This window comes from Xyrauchen texanus, chromosome 13 (genome assembly GCF_025860055.1).
Source record: "Xyrauchen texanus isolate HMW12.3.18 chromosome 13, RBS_HiC_50CHRs, whole genome shotgun sequence".
In the NCBI taxonomy this organism is placed as follows: domain Eukaryota; kingdom Metazoa; phylum Chordata; class Actinopteri; order Cypriniformes; family Catostomidae; genus Xyrauchen; species Xyrauchen texanus.
This window is the reverse complement of record NC_068288.1, coordinates 22,487,898-22,508,509: the sequence shown is the minus strand read 5'-3', so window position 1 is coordinate 22,508,509 and position 20,612 is coordinate 22,487,898. Positions and strand designations below refer to the sequence as shown.

The window sequence follows — 20,612 nt, the reverse complement described above, 5'->3', positions numbered from 1 at the left end:
ATTGAAATCATCAGATTATTGTACTTTTGTAAAATACTGTACTTTTGACGTCAAAATGTAAACAGTCATGCGCACAACACTAGTGCACATTGACAGGGACCTGCACAGACATGTTGGGGGGCAGGGGCTCAAGTGGAAAAAAAAAAGGGCACTTCTCATAATTATTTATTTAAAAAACTTTTTTTTAAACAAAATGTTCAATATATTAACACAGCTCTGACTTCCTTACCAATTTATTTTCATTCCCTCACACTAGCGCAATTGTTCCATACTCAACAGATATCTACAAAATAATAAGTTCACACAGAGACCATAGTCTTCTTTAGTACTCACTAGGTTTATCACATGAGCAGGCAACAGCAAAGGAAACTATGCCACAATGTGCATGTTTTCTATGCCACTAGTTTCAAGTATATATTTAGAATAAAATACTGCTCCAAGGGGAGGGACATAGTTTCATTAATAACTTGTTTATTTTGCACAAGGCAATACATCATTTTAATTCTTTTGGTGTTGTTGGAATACATAACACATCAAAATCAACAAAAATCTTCACACTAAACTGATAAATGCTGTTGCTGCTATTTTGTTAATTTTACAGGAAAAACACTGCAAAAATTATTTTAAAAAAAAACATTGCAAAAAATGATTGACAAAATACGGCAGCTTAACTAAAATTATTACAAAAAAAAATCTTGAACATTGAAATAATAGTTATTTTGTTTATCCTACTCACCTGTAGTGCCTTGTCAAATGTATGCAAATTAGTGCATTTTAATTAGTTAAAGCCTAATTTGCATATCAATGTGGTGATTGTGATGACATTATTAGACACAAATTTTACTGTATTCACCTGTAGTTTCTCCATTAAGTACAGCACATTAGCCTGTATGGCCATGATATATTGCCTTAGATAAACTTTAGCTAACTTATTATATTAGCTAGTAGCTCATGAGTCATGCATGTTAGCAAGACACAAGTTAACTATATTTGTCTTTTGGCTAATTAGCAGTAAATTCGAAAGCACTGGTAGCTTAGTCTTTCGTTCATCACCACTCACCTCCACACAAGCCAAGAAAAACATAACTGGAATAGGAGCTGGGAGGGGTTGCTGCCTGTCTGTGTGTCTGATGTGCTGATATGTGCTGCACTACTGCACGCAAACACCGAGGGGAGAGAGAGAGAGAGAGAGAGAGAGAGAGAGAGAGAGAGAGAGAGGGCATCGGAGTCTCATCTCCCGACCTGATATTTAGATTTTTTTATTCAATAAATATATTTGCTTGACAGGGAAGCTGTGCGCAAACAGGAATATATATATATATATATATTCATTTATTTAAAAAAAATAAAGAAAAAAAGCAACCCAGAAAAAAGGGCACTTTCTCTCGAGGAAGAAAAAGAGCAGGTGCTCAAGCCCCCCTTTGATGTCTATGTGTGCATGTGCCTGCACATTGGATTAGCCAGTAAGACAGGCAGTAAAGATGTTTACATGAGAGGCAAAATCAGGGTAATGGGCAAAAATCTTCCTGGGTTAAAAGTTTTTTGATCTAAACTATTTATGACCTTACCCCAATAAAGACAAAATGTTCAAGGCATTAACATGACTTTACACGTTGTCAGCTTATTAAACATAATTTATTTAAGAACATGCAAACGCACTCACTGATAATGATTGCAGTCAAAACAAGTGTATGCACTCCTCAAACTGAGAATCCAAATTACAGTATCATAATCCCCATAACTTTTGCTTTGAAGTACGTCATTTTCTTTTTAAACTCCGATGATGATCAGCAATGAACACTCAGTCACTTAAGCGCAACTTAAACACTCTATCTTCTGGATACCCCATTCCAAATTTTAACTCACACAGAAAATTTCCTTTTCATGAAAGTTTGTTGAAATTTAAAAAGCAAAACCCCCAAAAAAACACTTCTACCCATAGCTAGAGTCCAAGCAATTCCAGCAAACCATCAGTGCATTCAAGTCCTCATTTGAAGTTTGTACTTATGAGTTTGAAAGTAGATCTGATGTGCATTCAAGTGATTTTAGTCAGAAATACTGTACTCATTTGCTATTTCAGATTTCTTTTCAAATGTTTCGCTTAGGTGTGATTTATTCCTGTCGTGTGAGCTCCCGAACGATTCTTTCCAGTAGGGAGAATCGCGCGGAAATCGTTGGTGCTCGTGTGGTCGCGGCTCGAATTATGTGAATGGTATAAGAAACGGGCAATTTTACCGGGGGCAGGGGGGTTGGGGTGCTTGTCAGGGGGCAACTATATTACACATCAAATGTCCCCTGTACGCATATACATTATTTATATATATATATATATATATTTGCAGACATGCTATTTTTTTTAAAGACAAACAAAGATTCACCAAATTTTTTTAAAAATGAATTTTTAACAATTAAAATAAACAAACAGGCTCAGGACAAATGTGTCAAATATATCAAGAGTTTAGGTTAGAATTTAATCAATAGGCTATAATCAGCATGTCTTGTAAATGTCACCATTTCTTTTAAGATTATTTTAAGAATATTTAAGCAAATTTTTTAATTCACTAGTTCATTTTAAATGGTCCAGTGTAAATAGTGAATTTTTAATGCATGTATCAAACTCAATTACTATGAGTTTATAAAAGTTGCATGCATCGTAATTACAAGTGACCAATAAAGACGCCTTTAATGTGTGTTTTTTTATCATTATTATGTCAGTCAGTGTCTATGCCTTATTGACAGGGTTGGGGAGTAACAGAATACATGTAACAGGATTACGTATATAAAATACAAGATATAAGTAACTGTATTCCACTACAGTTACAGTTTAAATCATTGGTAATTAGAATACAGTTACATTCAAAAAGTATTTTGATTACTGAAGGGATTACTTTGCATTTTAGTGTCATTTGTTTAATTTAATATTTAATCCTTTCTGATGGAAAACATTTATACATATAAATGATCCGATCCAAAATGCATTTGAACAGCAGTGAAACATTTTCTTATGATGTGTTACATTCATACGAGCAGACAGAGAATAAGTTTGAAGTAATTTTGAGCAGAAAACCTTAAACCATAAATCTAGGCTAAAATGATATTTCTAGCCATTTTACATGCACGTTACCAGGCACAATAATATTTTTTATCAAGAAAATTCACATTGAATCATAATACATTTTTCTAGTAAGACCTTTGGTATTAGGGCAAAAATCATATTCTTGATAATGTTTGTATTATTTTCCTGTAAAAGTATCTAAAAATACTTTTGATTGATCATGTTTCAGAAGCAACACTGCATAAGATATTTAGGTTTTTCAGAGGATGTATTTTTAACATGTGTATTTTGTCTTACTGTACTGGCAGCGTTTTATAGTCAAAACAAGTGAAAAAGAAATCTACCTGTGCTTAAGCATATACTTATAATATATAATATTTTGAATACATTACTGACCTTGAGTAATTTAATGGAGCGCGTTACAAATGACATTTTGTATTCTGTAATCTGTAGTGGAATACATTTCAAAAGTAACCCTCCCAATCCTGCTTACTCAGTGCGTTTGGTGTGGGCCTCTTATTAGAGATTGCGGTTGCTAATATTAAAGGGGTCATGACATGAGAAACCAAATTTGCCTTGATCTTTTGGTATATAAGAGGTCTTTGTATCATTAAAACGTCCTGCAAGTTTAATATTTTAAGACGTCCTCCCCATTCTAAACGAATCATTTATTTAATCAAGCTCAAAATACATCTCGTTCTGGATTCATGGTTAGAAGTGACGTGTCGGTTAGAAGTGACGTAACAGCGTTTGCATATGACCGCCTCCAGCACAAGATAACTACGCTTTAAGCGCCAAGACAACTACGCTCATTTCAGTATCGCCGTCGCCTCACAAGTGTTCAGTCGATGGACAGCGAGCTCTGACAGAGACTACTTGTGCACAGGAAAATTACGATGCCACACAGATGTGCTGTTCCTGGCTGTGGTCAAACAAAACCTCTGAATAAGCTGCCGAAAGATCCAGACGTCAGGGAAAAATGGATGCAGTTTATTTTTTGCGGACGTTCCAGTCACGGCAGTGTTAACTTAAGTGTTTGTTCTGTACATTTTAAGGATGACTGTTTTGAGAACAAATCTCAATATGATGCTGGCTTTACCAGAAAACTGTTGCTCAAAGATAAGTCCGTGCCGACTATTCTGGGAACAACGACGACGCAAACTGTAAGTAATCTATTTTAAACTACTTTTTAAAGCGCAATTTCATTCATTATGAATAATCACAGTGTTTTTACTTAGTTTACTTGCATATTGTTCTGGCTGGGGGCGTCAATAATTGATACATAGGCACTGACGTTAGCCAATCATAATAACAGTGGGCGTTAACACTGAAGTCTTAAATGGAAAACGCCCCCAAAACAGACTGTTTGAATCAGAGGATGAGAAACAGGGTGGGAAAAGGTCATAAATCACTAGATTTTAAAAGTTTTTCTTAAAAAAAATATATTAATACTATAATTGCACCTAAGGGAACATAATAATACAATAAAAAAAACCATGTCATGACCCCTTTAACCTCAATTCTCCATTATTGAGCACACGTGTGCCTCTTCCTTGTGATTGGTGTGCAGCATGTTAAGTATTTGATTGATAAATGGTGTTCATAAAGAGGATGTTGTGTTTGTTATCTTCCCTGTAAACTATTTAGTGCTTCTCTTGCATTTCGTTTGCAAAAGAAGCAGCAGGATCAACTCTTCAGCTTTGTTCCCTCTCTACTGGTTGCACGTTTGCTTTTTATTCTTGCGCCTGTAGCTAACAGTAAACTACTCATATTAATATTTATATATTGTAAGGTTGAAGTCCCTTGATGTGGTGAGCTTAGTGTATGGTAAGTGCCTTTCTCACTGAAGGTAATGCATTGCTTTCGTGGGGTGTATAATAAGGGTTCCAATTTTATTTTTTTAAGTGTATTCATACATTTTCCAATGCAAGTGCAGTGTGCCCCTGTATAACGCTAGCTGCGGTTTCTTCAGTCGCTTCATTATTTGTTTTGCCAAACTTATTGCACTACATTTGTCTCATTTCTGCATTGTTAAGTGCAAAATATTAAACTAAAATCAGTGGTAAAAATACCTCAGGTTATTTATAATAAGTGTGTACTGTATGTTGTTCCAGAAATGAAAACCCAACAGATACACAAAAAATATATATTTATAATGAATGCTTGCCAAATAAGAGTGATCTATAACGAGTTGGGCTCAGGTGCGTTCAATAAGGTAGAAAATCAGATCGAACAGTTGAACAAGCCGATTTTACAAGCTGCCTGAAATTGACCAATCAGGAGGCAACAAACCCCCCAAAAAAAAGCAAGCTATGCTGTTTGCTATGTGTGACAGGGCGGAGGGGGGCCGGGTCGTGATGCTGTACGCCCGGCCCCTAATCAGGCTAATCAAGCCTCAGAGAGGGATAAAGGCCAACTGTAGGCTGCAGTGCGAGAGAGAGATTGATTTACGAGCAGCTGTCCGACATCTTTGTGTGTTTGTCTTTTTGTTTAGTTCTACATTAGTTCAACTATTATTTATATCGTCAAGGCAGTTCTCACCTCCTCCTTTCCATTAATCCCTTTACACTGGTGCTGAAACCCGGGAGGAGGAGGGATGCACCATAGTGGAGTTCTCGCAGCTATCATCCACCCCAAAGGAGCAGCCGCGGCCATCCGCTGGAGGACTGAGGAGCCCTGCCACCTGGAAGCCGAGGAATGGCCACCGACCGCGAGGGGAGGAGTGGCTCCCAACCAACCACCTGGAGCGGTTACCACTGCCAGGGGCGGGAAAGACCCCCTACCGTCCACCAAAAACGCAGAGGGGTGTTCCGTCCGCCAGGGGCTGGAGGAATGCCTCCGATCCACCCGGGGAGGTACGGCTGAGGGTGGAGGAGTGGCAGAGGACCAAGCTATGGCGTATCAGAGAACCGACAAGTGTTTTTTTTTCTTCTCTCTCTCCGCTATGCATTGGCCTTAACCTCTCTTAAAATTTACCATTGGTTTTTAGGGGGTACTGCACTGTTTCAGGGAGTATCCCCTGTGTTTTTAATTATGGTTGTTTCCCTCCCCCTGTCCCCTCCCAGATTCAGGAAGGTGGGGATGACCTGCCGGCAGATGGGTCGGAAGACAAGACAGCCACATCTATGGCAAGTGCTACAGGAAACATGTGGTGAAATATCACCTGAGTATCTGGACAAAATGACAGCTAGATTGCCAAGGAAGCTGTCATTGCAGCAGGTGGAGGATTTTTTTTTATGAGAAATATTTTAAGTAGTTTAAGATTCAAATTGCAATAGTAATTTTTCACGTTATTAATGTCCTGACTATACATTGTGATCAGTTGAATTCCACTTTGGTGAATAAAAGTATACATATCTTTCCATAAGAGCAAAATCTGTACATTATTCCAAACATTTGGTCACGGTATGACATTGTGTTATTATTTAACCAAAAAGGGCTACGACGATTTAATTAAATTAATAGATAAATCAAGTTGTTCACTTCAAAGTATATGCACACTGCACTGTCCTGTCTGTATTGTGTATTAGCATTATTACAGTGGATTTAGAGCGGTTCTGTACTCCACAACTTGTGCTCAGAGTAATAGATGTGCCCCATTTGGTTATGTGTGCTGAGCGTGTCATTTTTAAACCTGCAGATTCACTTTAATTTCACTTTTGCATACATCCAAGTGTGTTTGACCACTATATGTTAATATACAAATACTTCACCCCATGGCATTTATGTACAGTAAAGGAGATTTTAAAATGAGGAGCACATTATATTGCTTGATTATGTGCGTGAAGAGGAAAACAAGGAATTAATTTGCGAAATCCATGGTTTTGACCATTTTTAAAAGCTAAGCTGTATTTTACCAAATATAATTATTTATAAATTATTATATTTTCATTTGATCAAAGCTGTACAGTTTGTATTTGATTAAACATAATTTGATAATAACATTTAATTAAAACATTTAACATGGAAAGAATATATGCAGTTCTTTTTGTTAATAATTTTCAGTAATTTGATCAGGATCTGAATTTTTTTATTTGTTGACTAAGCATCGAGTATCAGAGCAACCCTAAATAACAGTACAAAAAACAATATTTAAAATGTACAGTGAAAATACACAATCCTGAATTATTACCAATAGCAATTGGCTTCCACTATAATTCTTTAATCTCATTGAGCACCACATTGAGACAACACCTGGGGTAGTGATACGCACTCGTCCCTACCGACATCCCGAACACAAGAAAAAAGTGGTTAGGGAAACATTTGATGCAATGCTCGATAAGGGAGTAATAGAAGAATCCCACAGTTATTGTTCTATTGTTATTGTTCTTCTGTATGGATTATAGAAAAGTCAACGCAGTGTCTAAATTTGATGCATACCCAGTTGTTCAAAATTGTATTGATGAGTTGCTTGATCGGTTGTACACAGCTTGCTTTAACTCTGCACTGGATTTGACAAAGGGTTATTGGCAGATCCCCTTAATGCCGATGTCCCATGAAAAAACGTCTTTCACCATAATGTTTGGCTTACACCAATTCATGACACTTCCATTCGGCTTGTTCAGCCTACATTTCAGCGTCTTATGGACCGAGTCCCCAGACCACACTCGGCTTACACTGCTGCCTATATAGAAGACATCATTATATCCAGTAATGATTGGCAGCGACACATGCAGCATCTGAGGGCTGTTCTAAGGTTGCTGCGATGAGTGGGACTCACGGCAAACACAAGAAGTGTGCAATTGGACGGTGGAGGTACGGTATCTGGGGTTCCACTTGGGTCATGGGCAGGTGCATCCCAAATTGATAAGACCGCAGCGATTGTGACCTGCCCAAGATCCAACACCAAAAAGTAGGTGAAACAGTTCCTGGGGCTGGCTGGCTACTATAGAAGGTTTGTCCCTATTTATTTGGTCACCACTGGCCCACTGACAGATCTCACTAAAAAGGGAGAACCAGATCCGGTCCAGTAGACAGAGCAGTGTCAACAGGAGTTTACATAGGAGAAAGCTGTACTTTGTGGCGGACCACTTTTAAATTTCACCCAATTTCTCTCTCCCTGTCATTTTACAGACAGATGCTTCAGACAGAGGGCTGGGGGAGGTGCTCTCGCAGGTGGTGGAGGGGGAGCAAAGGCCGGTGCTGTACATAAGTCACAAGCTCTCTCTGAGGGAGACTAATTACTGCACCATTGAAAAAGACTGTCTTGCCATCAAGTGGGCCGTCCTCACTCTCCGGTACTACCTGTTGGGCCGTGCCTTCTTTTCAGATCATGTCCCGCTCCAATTGGTCAACCACATGAAAGATACCAACGCACAGATCACCTGGTGGTATCTGGCTCCTCAGCCATTTAAGTTCAAGATGGTCCACAGATCAGGGCGCAGATGACGGTTGCGAACTTCCTCTTCAGAAATGGGTGGGGGGTGGGGTAGGCCGGATGATGCCCCAGCCTTAGTTAGGCGATGAGGGTATGTGGTTGCGGGGGAGGGGTCTAGCGTTCATCTGGAAAGAGAGAAAGTGGTAAGGGTACACACCTGAGCGCTATAATATCTAACGCCCGTTTCTGATTGCAGTAAGCAATGGGGAGAGTGATAAAAAGAGGGACCACGCCAGAAACGAGGAGAGAGAGCTGAGCTTCAGAGCTGTGTGTGTGTTTAAAGAACTATTCTGCTGAAAAGCGAGTTGTTTGTGTGTATACATAAATCTAACATTTGAATTTGAAGTTCCCTGTCCTCCGCTTCCTCCTCCTAAGAATGAAAGAGATCCGTTCTACCATGGTAATAAGCATACAATGTACATGTTTCTAAATGTGTGTGAACATGTCTGAGCTGTCCTTCCTATTATCTGCTCACTCCTGTTTCTATCACAGGCTTAAATACTGGGTCCCCTCCTCTCTATCGCAGGCTGATGGGTGTCCTTTTAACTGCTGTAGGTGTCTCTTTAGCCTTGTATGCTAATGTAGCAATCTGTCTTTCTACTTACAAGCACTTGAAGGGGATGTGAGGAGGCTTGATTACCCAGAATTCAGAGAAAGTTCAAAGTCATAGTGCAGCTGAACTTAAAGTCGGCCAGCGTTCCTTATATAGCTGTGTCAATGATTGCAGTGAGAAACCAGCTCTGGTCTACTGTAAATCATAACTGTGAGAATGGCTGCTGCATCATCCATCTCGTGGTCTGAAGCCTGAATTACCACACCACATCCTAAAGGACAGAGTCATTGTACTCTCATTTATCCACCTCTCATATTGCCTGCGTGTTTCCTTTATGCTTAAACTACACAGATCCATACTCACTAGCTCTCTTGGAAGATGGAATACAGTAATAGAACAATGGAGACAGGGCTGGATTGGTAATCCGGCATACCAGGCATTTTCCCAGTGGGCCGACGCACTTTTGGGCCGATCAGGGGCGATCAGGGGTGCAGGACCATCGGGAGGACCAAGCGGGCTGGTGGTTCGGCCGCGAAACGTGCCGAACGGGCTGCGATAAGCAACAATGAGCTGCCGCATTGTGCAGAATGGACAACAAAACGCCAACGCAATACGCCCCCAGTTGGGCCAGTTGCCATGTAAAATCCCAGGCCGATTTCTCTTCCCAGTCTAGCCCTGAATGGAGACGCTACTATTTTACTATTAAACTTGTCGTCCAGGTACGAAACATGTTGCAAAAAATAACTTTTCCAAAATACTGTAAGTTACATTTATATTATTGTCTTGAGCATTTTAGATCTGTTTCCCAACTGATGGTTGTAGGGTCTGGTGTGATGGGGTCACGGACAGGAGGAAAATAAAACAATGCTAAACGTAAATTATAAAATGCAAACTAGCCATATAAATGAGCAAAGCTGGGAATGTGATAGCAAAATAAATATGCTTATCAACTTTCAAAAGGAGAATATACTTTCATGCTCTCACAGTTCATAATAATACATTTGAATGAGCAGATTGAGCACATCTACATGCATGATATTATGCCGATCATGCTTAATAAGCCAACAAAGTGTGTGGTCATGTAAACAGCTAAAACGGTTTTCTTTATCAGAGTAAGGTCATAAGCGGGTTAAACACAAGGAACGCCACAGATACATTTTTGCCCATTTGTGTTGTATGTAAACACCTTTAACGGCATTCTTACAGGCTTATCCAATGTGTGCAAGTGTTGTGCACATGGTTGTTTATGCTTTGATATCAAAAGCAGTGAATAACCTGATGATTTGAAGTCTCACGTAAACACTTTTTTATGTTGTCTGATTTTTTGAGTAAGCTCATTTTTGGTAACTACACACTTAATGTTTGATTTTCTGACATTTTTTATTCACTTTTGTATGATAAACTATTTAGGGTCTGTGATGAATTGCCATTTGTACATGTAAAATCTGGGCCCTAAAGCAATGCCAGTTGAGAACCACTGATTTAGATATACAGTACGTGTGTGGACTACATTAAAAGTCATGTTTCTTTTTGTATTTAGATCTTTTGGTTGTCACACTTTACATTGTATTAGACCGCCCCAGATACATCAGATAAATGCACAGTCTCCATGGCAACATGTGCAAAGTTTTCTGATCTTACAGTAACCTACAGTAATACGGCAGAGTCAATATTTATAGAAAGCCTGCATTAATGGCAAAAAGAAACTCAAAGGAGCGAGTATGGAAGGCTAGGCTCAAAGACAGGACACATCTTTTAACTTTGAGCATCACTAGCATGTCAAACATGTCTCCTTTTTTAATACTTAGTGTTGGGTTTAATGAAGTTTGTGTTCAAACTTTCTTGGGAGGTTGGGAGGGAGATGGCAGAGATTCTAATGATTCAGTTTGATGGCAGAGAGTCCTTGATGTTATTGATTAGAGATTCATATCAAAGTAGAATTTTGAATATCATCTTTGTATAGAGATAGATAAATATTTTATCACTTAGCTTTTGAGATTAACAATGTCTGTAGTCTAGACATATTGGCTGACATGAAATTAGATATTTGTTTTTTTGACAAGAAGAATGTCTTTCAAGAGAGTTGAATTGTATTTGTACTTTTATTATTTTTACGACACACAAGACATTATTATCCTTATTAGACTAAATACTAAGAGTAAAGCATCCAATGCCATAATCTATGTAAGATCAGGGCATAGCAGTCATTTTAAAAGTGTGGGGGGTTAATATTTGTAGTATTTTAAAGATTAAAGTATTGCAAAATAATTGCAATATTTTGTAAAATTAGCAGCAAAAATAAAGGGCATCTTGTGGAGCACTTGCTTCTGTTTCACACATGACAATAAAAGACTGAGCACAAGCTGGTCCAGAATAAATTATTTAATCATTTAAAATAATGACAATGCACGTGCTTGAGCATTGTGGAATTTAAATGTATCCAAGTGGATCAAGTGTTATGACTATGTTCACAAAAATTCATTCAGATTCATTTAATGATTCAATGATCATTTCTGGTGAGGCCAGAAGGTGGTGACAAACGAGTGTCTTGTATGAAACGAGTTAGTCACTGAATCAACGATCAAAAGAAAATCTTAATCCTTTAAAATTTTTATGTCTACAGACCTACAAAGAGAATTTAGTAGAGGTTTTAAACATTATAAGAACAAAGAAAATCCATCCTTTCCCTATAGTTTGTGAGCTGCAGAGCATGACTTTTGATAAAAGACACAATAATAGTCTTATAATAATTATGAGTTTCAATAAAGTCTGTACACTTTAATGTATAAAAAAGGGTGTCTACATATCTATTTCTAGTCAAATGCATAAGTGTTCCAAGAACACAGCAGATCTATTTTTTTTCCTACAGTTTGTCGACTGCACACAACATAGAGGTTAACTGGAGCTGATTTTAAAAATAGCTTTACATATTTAACACAGATCTAGTAATCTGCTTAAATTGGCAAAAACAACCGATCAAACTATTACCTCACAAAAATAATGTAAAAAGCATACTTAATGATCGACTCGGGCGCTGATATAAACTCCAATTACAACGTGTGCTTAAAAGAAGGATTGTCCTCGTCCTTTTTTTGCAGTGCATTTCACGTTATGCTGTCAATCAAGAATAATATGCAGATAAATATCTCTCATTTGTGTGTACCTCATCTCTAGATTATTCATTTAGATCAACATCAATGCGGATAAAAAAACATGGATAAATGAGCATTGTTGAAAGCATCTTTGTAGAAATGAACGGAGCCACATTAATTAGACTGACTGACGCCTATTATGTAATAGGGATGGGCAAAAGTACTCGAGGCTCGGGTACTCGGACGTGGCAGCAATGATCGATTATGAAAACGATGATCAATAGTGATCACACATGATGTGACTTTTCACTTAATTTGAAATCCATTGACAATTACCTGACAACTAAACATAAACATGTCAAAGAGGGAGCTTATATATTATTTTGAGATTGATTACGGTGTGACTATGAGGGGTACAAAAAATAAAACGTTTGTTAAACACGCTTTATTATAATTTCATGTAAGAACTTTGACTCGTTAATGGATATTATTTAATAAAAGTGAATGACTGTGACTGACTAAACCTCCCTGCCCTACGTGACGTAACACACATCTGAAACTCAACGAAATGAATAAAGATTACGGCTCGAGTTTCCAAGTTAGATATAAAGTGTCATTCTGTTGCACTTTCCCCAATTGAAAGCCGTAAATTCTGACTCTCCGAGTTGAATGGAATGCTTCATGAATCACAGCAACAACAATAAAGAGCATCGTGGCTTTCCTCACAAGAGCGAACATTTGGGCACACACACACACACACACACACACTTACACATACACACCAGGTGTATGTGGCAGTGTACAGCAGGCGAGTGTTTCGGCTCATGAAACTCAACTGTGATTGACTGGATGGTCGCTCAATCAGCCCAAAGTAACAAAACACAAAGAATACTGTATACAAATCCACCATTTGGACTCGATATGGGTTTAGCTTGAAAAAGTGTGCAGCTGCTACGCCCTTGTGTAAGATGAATAATTGCTAAAAAATTGTATTGTATTTACTTTCAATGAGCACTTTGCATTAAAAGTTTTTTTAAGCACTTGAGCAATTAAACCCAGGAATGGACTGAAAAACTATATGACAAGGCTCAATTTGGGCTACTCGCCCTGCGGCTCAATCAAACAGAACAAAAAAAAATTTAAATAAAAATAGATACAGTTTATGTCTAGCAATGTATATGTATATGATGCAAAAAAAAAAAAATATATATATATATATATATATATATATATATATATATATATATATATATATATATATATATATATATATATTTAATTTTTTTCTATAAATGTTAAGGTTTTTTTATTATCATGCCTAATATATTCATAAACACACACAGGATGTTGTGATTTTGGCCCAATATGGCAAGTGACAGTTTTGATCCTAGATCTCCCTCACACTGGCCCCCATAATTCTTATTGTAGAGCCCTAAAACATTCAGAATGATAACTTCAACAGCATGAGTTAGAAGTCTGATGATTTCAAAAGGCCACTATACAGCACACATCGCCAACGCCAACAATAAATTGCATGTTCAAACTTCATCCATAAGGCTGCCCAAATATTGTCAGTATTGAGTGAGTCTTAACAGTAATGTCAAAATGGTAACTAACTCAAAATTGCCATAAAAACATGATATCACCCAGACTAGTGGTCTATCCATTCAGCGCTTTAAGCTGTAACTAGTACCTAGATAGTGCAGCCCCGGTAGCAGAACCTGCAGACAGGGGCGGAGCCAGGGGTTTCTCAAAGGGGTGGCCTGGCAGGGGCAAGTGATCGGTCAGTGGTGGCACAGAAATATTCGGGCAGCATTTTTATATCTTCAGACTGTGGGGGGTGGGGGTTGAGTAGATACAATGACACCCGGGACAGAGAGGCGCGGTGACCTTGGTGTGCACACATGTTAAGTTTGTACATTTGTGCAGAGATGATTGTGCCAAAAAATGTCTTAAACAGCAATTGCGAGTGGGGTGGCCAGACTTCGGTCCATGGCGGCCACAGCCACCCCCTAGCTCCGCCACTGTCTGCAGAAGACCACAATGGAACATGCCATTAAACAGTCTATTATAGGCTCTTCAGAGTAAAGCAAAACCATTACTGAAATAGCAACACTGTAGATGAAAATGTAATGTACAAAAAATATCAAACCACTGTTTTGGCCCAAAAATGTAATTGCAATTAATAAATATTGTACATTTATAATAGTTAAAACATGTGCAACAACTTGCCCTAATAAAAATGACAACTTTTATGAATAATACCTTTGTCTTGAAAACAAATCTCAACCTTTCATTTAAAACCTACCTTCATTATATAGGTGGCCCTGGCCTAAATGTATGTTAGTGTAGTTTCGTTATGTTTACTTGTTTATCCAGCAGCTATAGAAGAAATGTGATGACACTGCAATTTTCTTTGAAGGATAGGGCTCACCAAAATAATAATAAAATTAACCACCATCAAAACACCATACAATACCACTGTTAGAGAAAAAACACATTTGTGCAATTGGGCATTTTTACTCAAAACCTTATGGCAACTACCATCTGTGACAACTAGCCCCGGTCTCCACTATCCATGTAGCCTCTCTAGCCAGTAAACAAGTATGTATAGGCTAATGAACAAGTCAGCTCAGACATAACGTAAAGTTGTCACAGACGTCTAGCAAAGTACATGGCCAAAACTAATAATCTCGTATCTGTTGCTCTTGTAAGCAATAGCCACGTCTTTAAGCCCTGTTAAACAATCCTTCCAGCACAAGGACCCTCCAGCGTATTTACTTCCGCATTCTTGACGAGAAACACTCTCGTGCAAGAATGTTTCAGAATTAGACCACGATCACTTTCAGAACTTCAAATGGAATGAGTCTCTACTAAAGCTATTCAAACGATGCCGACAGCTTCTATGCGTTCGTTAAAACGTTTCTGCAGCAGGATAAACGAAAAAAGTTATCCCCATCCTTTCTAGTGCAATCCCACGCCCTCCATTTCAATGGTACAGCTCGATTCTCCTACTGAAGAAGAACATATAGTTGTCAAATTCAGTTCATCTCGAGCGCAGAAACAACACTGCATTATCACGGGCCTGCGATCAAACCAGCATCGTCGGATTCAGTGCGGGGTGCCACCCTCGAAAGCTTTAATAGTTCTCTTACCTCGCTTTCTAAGAATCACTGAAGTTTCAAATCCCAATTTAAAGTGAAACTTCTGTATCCCAAATCTGGGAGAGTAACAGGCAGTGACGTCAGAGGGCTAAATTCCAACAGCAAACACACACACACGGACTGTTCAGAAAATTGCCCATGTATGGCAGTCTCGGCCAGCACTCGTGCAATATCTCTTCCTCATAACGGGTGTATTTATATTATTGTGCAAAAGGTGTAATAACAGGGATTATTTCTCATGTGTTGTGTGGAAATGGAGTGAAGCCATTTGTTAAGGCTTTTGTGGAAAAGCAATATATTTACATTTAAGGGATTAATGTTACAAAATCATAACTAAAAAATACAATTAAATGCTAATTATGATTCATTTTTTCATTTGGCCTATACTGTGGCCTGAAGGGCATTCTGTGATCTGACTAAAGGAAAAAATGTCAATATGGTTTGACTGAATATATACACCGATCAGCCACAACATTAAAACCACCTGCCTAACATTGTGTAGGCCCCCCCCTCGTGCCACAAAAAAGCTGATTTGCATCTCAGAATAACATTCTGACATTATATTCTTCTCACCACAATTGTACAGAGCAGTTATCTGAGTAAATGTAGACTTTGTCAGTTTGAACCAATATGGCCATTCTCTGTTGACCTCTCTCATCAACAAGGCATTTCCGTCCACTGAACTGCCGCTCACTGGATGTTTTTTGTTTCTGGAACCATTTGGAGTAAATTCTAGAGAATGTTGTGCATGAACATCCGAATAGATCAGCAGTTATAGAAATACTCAAACCAGCCCGTCTGGCACCAACAAACACACCACACTCCAAATCACTAAGATAATATTTTTTCCCCATTCTGATGGTTGATGTGAACATTAACTGAAGCTCCTGATCCATATCTCCATGATTTATCCACTGCAGCCACACGATTGGCTGATTAGATAATCGCATGGATGATTGTTGGTACCAGACGGGCTGGTTTGAGTATTTCTGTAACTGCTGATCTATTCGGATGTTCACGCTCAACAGTATCTGGAATTTACTCCGAATGATGCCAGAAACAAAAAACATCCAGTGAGCGGCAGTTCTGCAGACTGAAATGCCCTGTTGATGAGAGAGGTCAGCAGAGAATGGTCAGACTGGTTCGAGCTGACAAAGTCTACAGTAACTCAGATAACGGCTCTGTACAATTGTGTTTAGAAGAATAGTATCTCAGAATGTTGTTCTGGGATTCAGGTTGGCGCTGTTTTGGCGGCACGTGGGGGACCTATTGGGCAGGAGGTTTTAATGTTGTGGCTGATCAGTGTTTATTTAATAATATTATATTATAATATATAGCCTATTTGGCTATTGCGTTGTGGGTAGTCCATGTAGAAAACATCAATAAGCTCCTCTGAGATTTAAGTGATAATTTCGCAAATGAAAATTCTTGCAATTCTCACCCTCATCTCATTCCAAATCTAAATTACTTTTTAGCGTGGAACAGATAAGAAGAAATGTTAATGAATGTACTGGTCGCTTTTTTCCATGCAATTACAATGAATGTGGATTGGAGGATTCAAGCATCAAAGCATTATAAAAGTGGTCCATATCAGTAAATAATGACATCGTTCTGTTTATTGCACAAAGCTATCATATGACTTCAGAAGACTTGGAATATGGTACGCAAGTAGAGACTGCTTTTACGATAGTTTGTTGTGCTTTTGGGTCCTTTTGAAGCTTGAAAGCTCCCCATTCAGTAAAACGTGTGGAAAAAGCGACCAGTACATTCTGCATAATTTCTCCTTTTGTGTTTCTAAGAATAAAGAAAGTCATATTCCTTCAGTTTCAGAAATATTATTATGATAATGTTGATAAACATTGTTTATTTTAAGTGCAATGTAATGGAGATCATTTAGTTAATGCATTTTTACAAAAGAGCACAGCATGCTCACTCATCAACTAAAAATAATAGTAATTTAGACATGTGTGCATAATAGTAATTCAATAATATACATCACTGATAAGCCGCTGATCTGTTTAGACTAATCTCCTTTCACACCTCTCTCACTATAGGACACTTGACTCTCTGTCAGATGCGGTCTGCCCTTCAAAACCCGCCAACACTCAACCACATGCTGCTGTTTGCATTCAAATGAGAAAGTTTGCATGTTCAGGTGTTGATGCAAATATAATAGCAGAGCTCCAGTTCTACATTTTGATTGCTACATGCTAGGGAATATACCACAATAGCTTTGAATGATGATGACAGTGGTGTGCACCCTCACTAAAGGTAACAGTTTGAGATAAACCTCATCCTCATCTGAATAGTATGGTTCATTCAAACTTTTGCCAGAATAGTTTCAATGTAGTAATTTTAAGTCCTACAAAAGATAAACAAGGCCAGGCCATAGAATAAGACTTTGGTGTGACTAAGTGGGTTTTGTGGCTGTGACGGAATCATACATTTGGTTTGATTTTTATGAGGGTCTCCTGGTTGTCTATAGAAATGGCTTTTTAGTCGAATGAAAATAGACTTGTGTTACACCACAATGCAACTTTGAGTTAAGAAGGAGGGAGAGTCAGTGTTGGTGCAAAGAGGTGAAAGTCTCGCCACAAAATATACACCAAATTCTTATAGTGTAAATTCAGGGAATTCAGTTAAGGGAATTGTTAACACAAAAATTAAAATTCTGTCATATTCTCACCCACGTAATAATAATAATAATAATAAGTTTTATTTATATAGCGCCTTTCCAGAGCTCAAGGATGCTTTACAATAGACAAGCAACAATAAAGGCAGAGGACAAAGACAGCAGACAAAACAACAGCAGGTAGATAACAGTGAAGGTACAGAAAATGAGAAGGTTAGGTAGATGGGACAGCACCCAGCGGGAAGAAAAAAAAAAAAAAAAAAACAGTACAACTTAAGAGTTATAACATTCAGCAAATAAGTGAGTTTTGAGCATGGATTTGAATTCAGAGATAGTGTTAACAGAACAGAGTGATCGGGGTAGAGAGTTCCATATTTTGGGTGCTACAATACTGAATGATCTGCCCCCCATCGAAACAAGGCGATGCCGAGGGACGACGAGAAGGCTAGAGTCGGAGGATCGTAGAGAGCGAGTCGGTGCGTAGGGGTGAAGCAGATTACAGAGATAGGAGGGAGCCAAGCCGTGCAGAGATTTAAAAGTGAGAAGGAGAATTTTGAATTTGATACGGTAAACCACAGGAAGCCAGTGAAGATCATGCAAAATGGTGGTGATATGTGCAGAACGCTTGGTGTGGGTGAGTATTCTGGCAGCAGAGTTTTGAATGTATTGCAATTTGGAAATGGAGCTAGCAGGAAGGCCAATAAAAAGTGCATTGCAATAATCGAAACGTGATGTGATAAATGCATGGATGACAGTTTCAGCGTCTGAGATACTGATGAAGGGACGGAGCTGAGCGATGCGACGTAGATGAAAGAATGCTGATTTAGTGATAGAATTAATGTGAGAATGGAAAGATAGAGAGGAGTCAAAGATTACACCAAGACTTTTAACAGTACTAGATGGTTTGATGTGAGAGCCAGCAAACTCATGAGGTGAAGTTAGTAGGAATTTTGTTAGTGAGTGACGGAGGTCCGGTAAAAATAATCTCAGTTTTGTCCATGTTAAGTTTTAAAAAATTTGAATGAAGCCAATCTTTTATTTCATGCACACAAGCAGAGATTTTGTCAGTTGTGATAGATAGAGTCGATGTACAGGTAGTATATAATTGAATGTCGTCAGCGTAAAAATGATAATTAAAACCATGACGCGAAGGATCTGACCAAGAGGTATTATATAAATTATGAATAGTAATGGCCCTAAAACGGATCCCTGTGGGACACCTTGCTTCAGAGGGACAGTAGGTGACTGAAAATCTTGAACTGAAATGTAGAACTGTCTATCAGAGAGATAGGAAGAAAACCAAGAAAGAGCAGCACCAGAAATACCCACATCCAAAAGACGAGAAATGAGTAGTTGATGGGAGACAGTATCGAAGGCAGAGCTGAGGTCCAGCAGCAGGAGCATAGACAGAGAACCAGAGTCACCAGAGAGAAGCAAATCATTGAGTACCTTAACTAGTGCAGTTTCAGTACTATGTAGAGGGCGAAAACCAGATTGAAGAGGATCACAAAGATTATTTTCGACTAGAAAAGACTGAAGCTGGGAGGCAACAGTACTTTCTAGTAATTTAGCTATGAAGGGTAGATTTGAAATAGGACGATAGTTAGATAATACTGAGGGATCAATGTTGGGTTTTTTGAGAACAGGGGTAACAGCAGCAGTTTTGAGTGGCAGAGGGAATGAGGCAGAGGTAAGAGATGCATTGATGAAGTGAGAAATAGGTGCAGAAATAACTGAATGGCAGAGTTTCAGAAGAGGAGTAGGAGCAGGGTCAAGACGACAAGATGAAGGGTTGGATTTCAAGATTAACTCAGAGACAGAAAAAGGAGTAGTCAGAGAAAAGTGAGACAGGGACTGTCCAGATTGGTTCGGCAGATAACTAATATTTGCAGCATCATTAGAGGGGCACTGGTTTACGGCATCGGTTTTTTCTAGCAGGTGAGTCATGAATGAACTACAGAGTTCATCAGAAGCTAGAGTAACAGGATTAGGAGGTTTGGTGAATTTGTTTATTGTGTTAAATAATGCTTTTGGTCTGTTACTTGATTTATTAATTGTGGTAGATACAAAACTAGAACGAGCCAAGTTCAGGGCCGATTTGTAATGTTTAACATGTTCTATAAAAGCTAAATAGTGAACAGTCAGGCCAGTTTTTCTGTAGTGACGCTCAAGCCGTCTCTACCAGTGGTCTTTAAGATACGGAGTTCAGGAGTGTACCAAGGAGAAGAATATGTGGAAGGGACACTTCTGGTCTTAACAGGAGCGTGCTTATCTAAGATATCCAAAATTATAGAGTGATAGTTAGATAATATCAGGGAGGGAGAAGAGATACCAAAGACATCAGATAGATTAGAAGAAGCAATGGAGGTACAAAATAATTCAGTATCAACAGCTTTGAGATTGCGGTAGGATATAACAGTTGTTGAACATTTCTTACTCATAGGCAGGCTGAAACTAAAATCAAGAAATTTATGATCAGAAATACCAGTGTCAGTAGAAGAGATGGTAGAGATATTGGCTCTTGATGTACAGATCGAATCAAGGGTATGACCACGTGGGCGTCATATTCTCACCCACGTATCGTTCCAAACCCATTTGACTGACTTTCTTCTGCAAAACACAAAATGATATGTTATAAAGAATGTTGCAATAGCTCATTTCCATACAATAACAGTTTAAAGTGACTCCTTTCAAGCTTACAAAGGCACCCAATAGTGTTATAAAAGTAGTCCATGAAGT

General features: G+C 38.5%; 1 protein-coding gene across 2 annotated transcripts in view; it reads right to left on the bottom strand.

Annotated features, from left to right (window-relative positions):
- The window catches only part of LOC127654062 (lipoma-preferred partner homolog), a 287,765-nt gene extending 272,478 nt beyond the window's left edge, over window positions 1-15,287 (bottom strand). Inside the window, exon 1 of one of the 2 annotated variants that reach the window (XM_052141028.1) lies at window positions 15,233-15,287. The gene's annotated coding sequence lies outside the window, so the exon portion shown is untranslated. The remainder of the gene's footprint in view (window positions 1-15,232) is intronic. The other variant, XM_052141030.1, reaches the window with a different exon arrangement.
- Window positions 15,288-20,612: the final 5,325 nt, after the last annotated feature.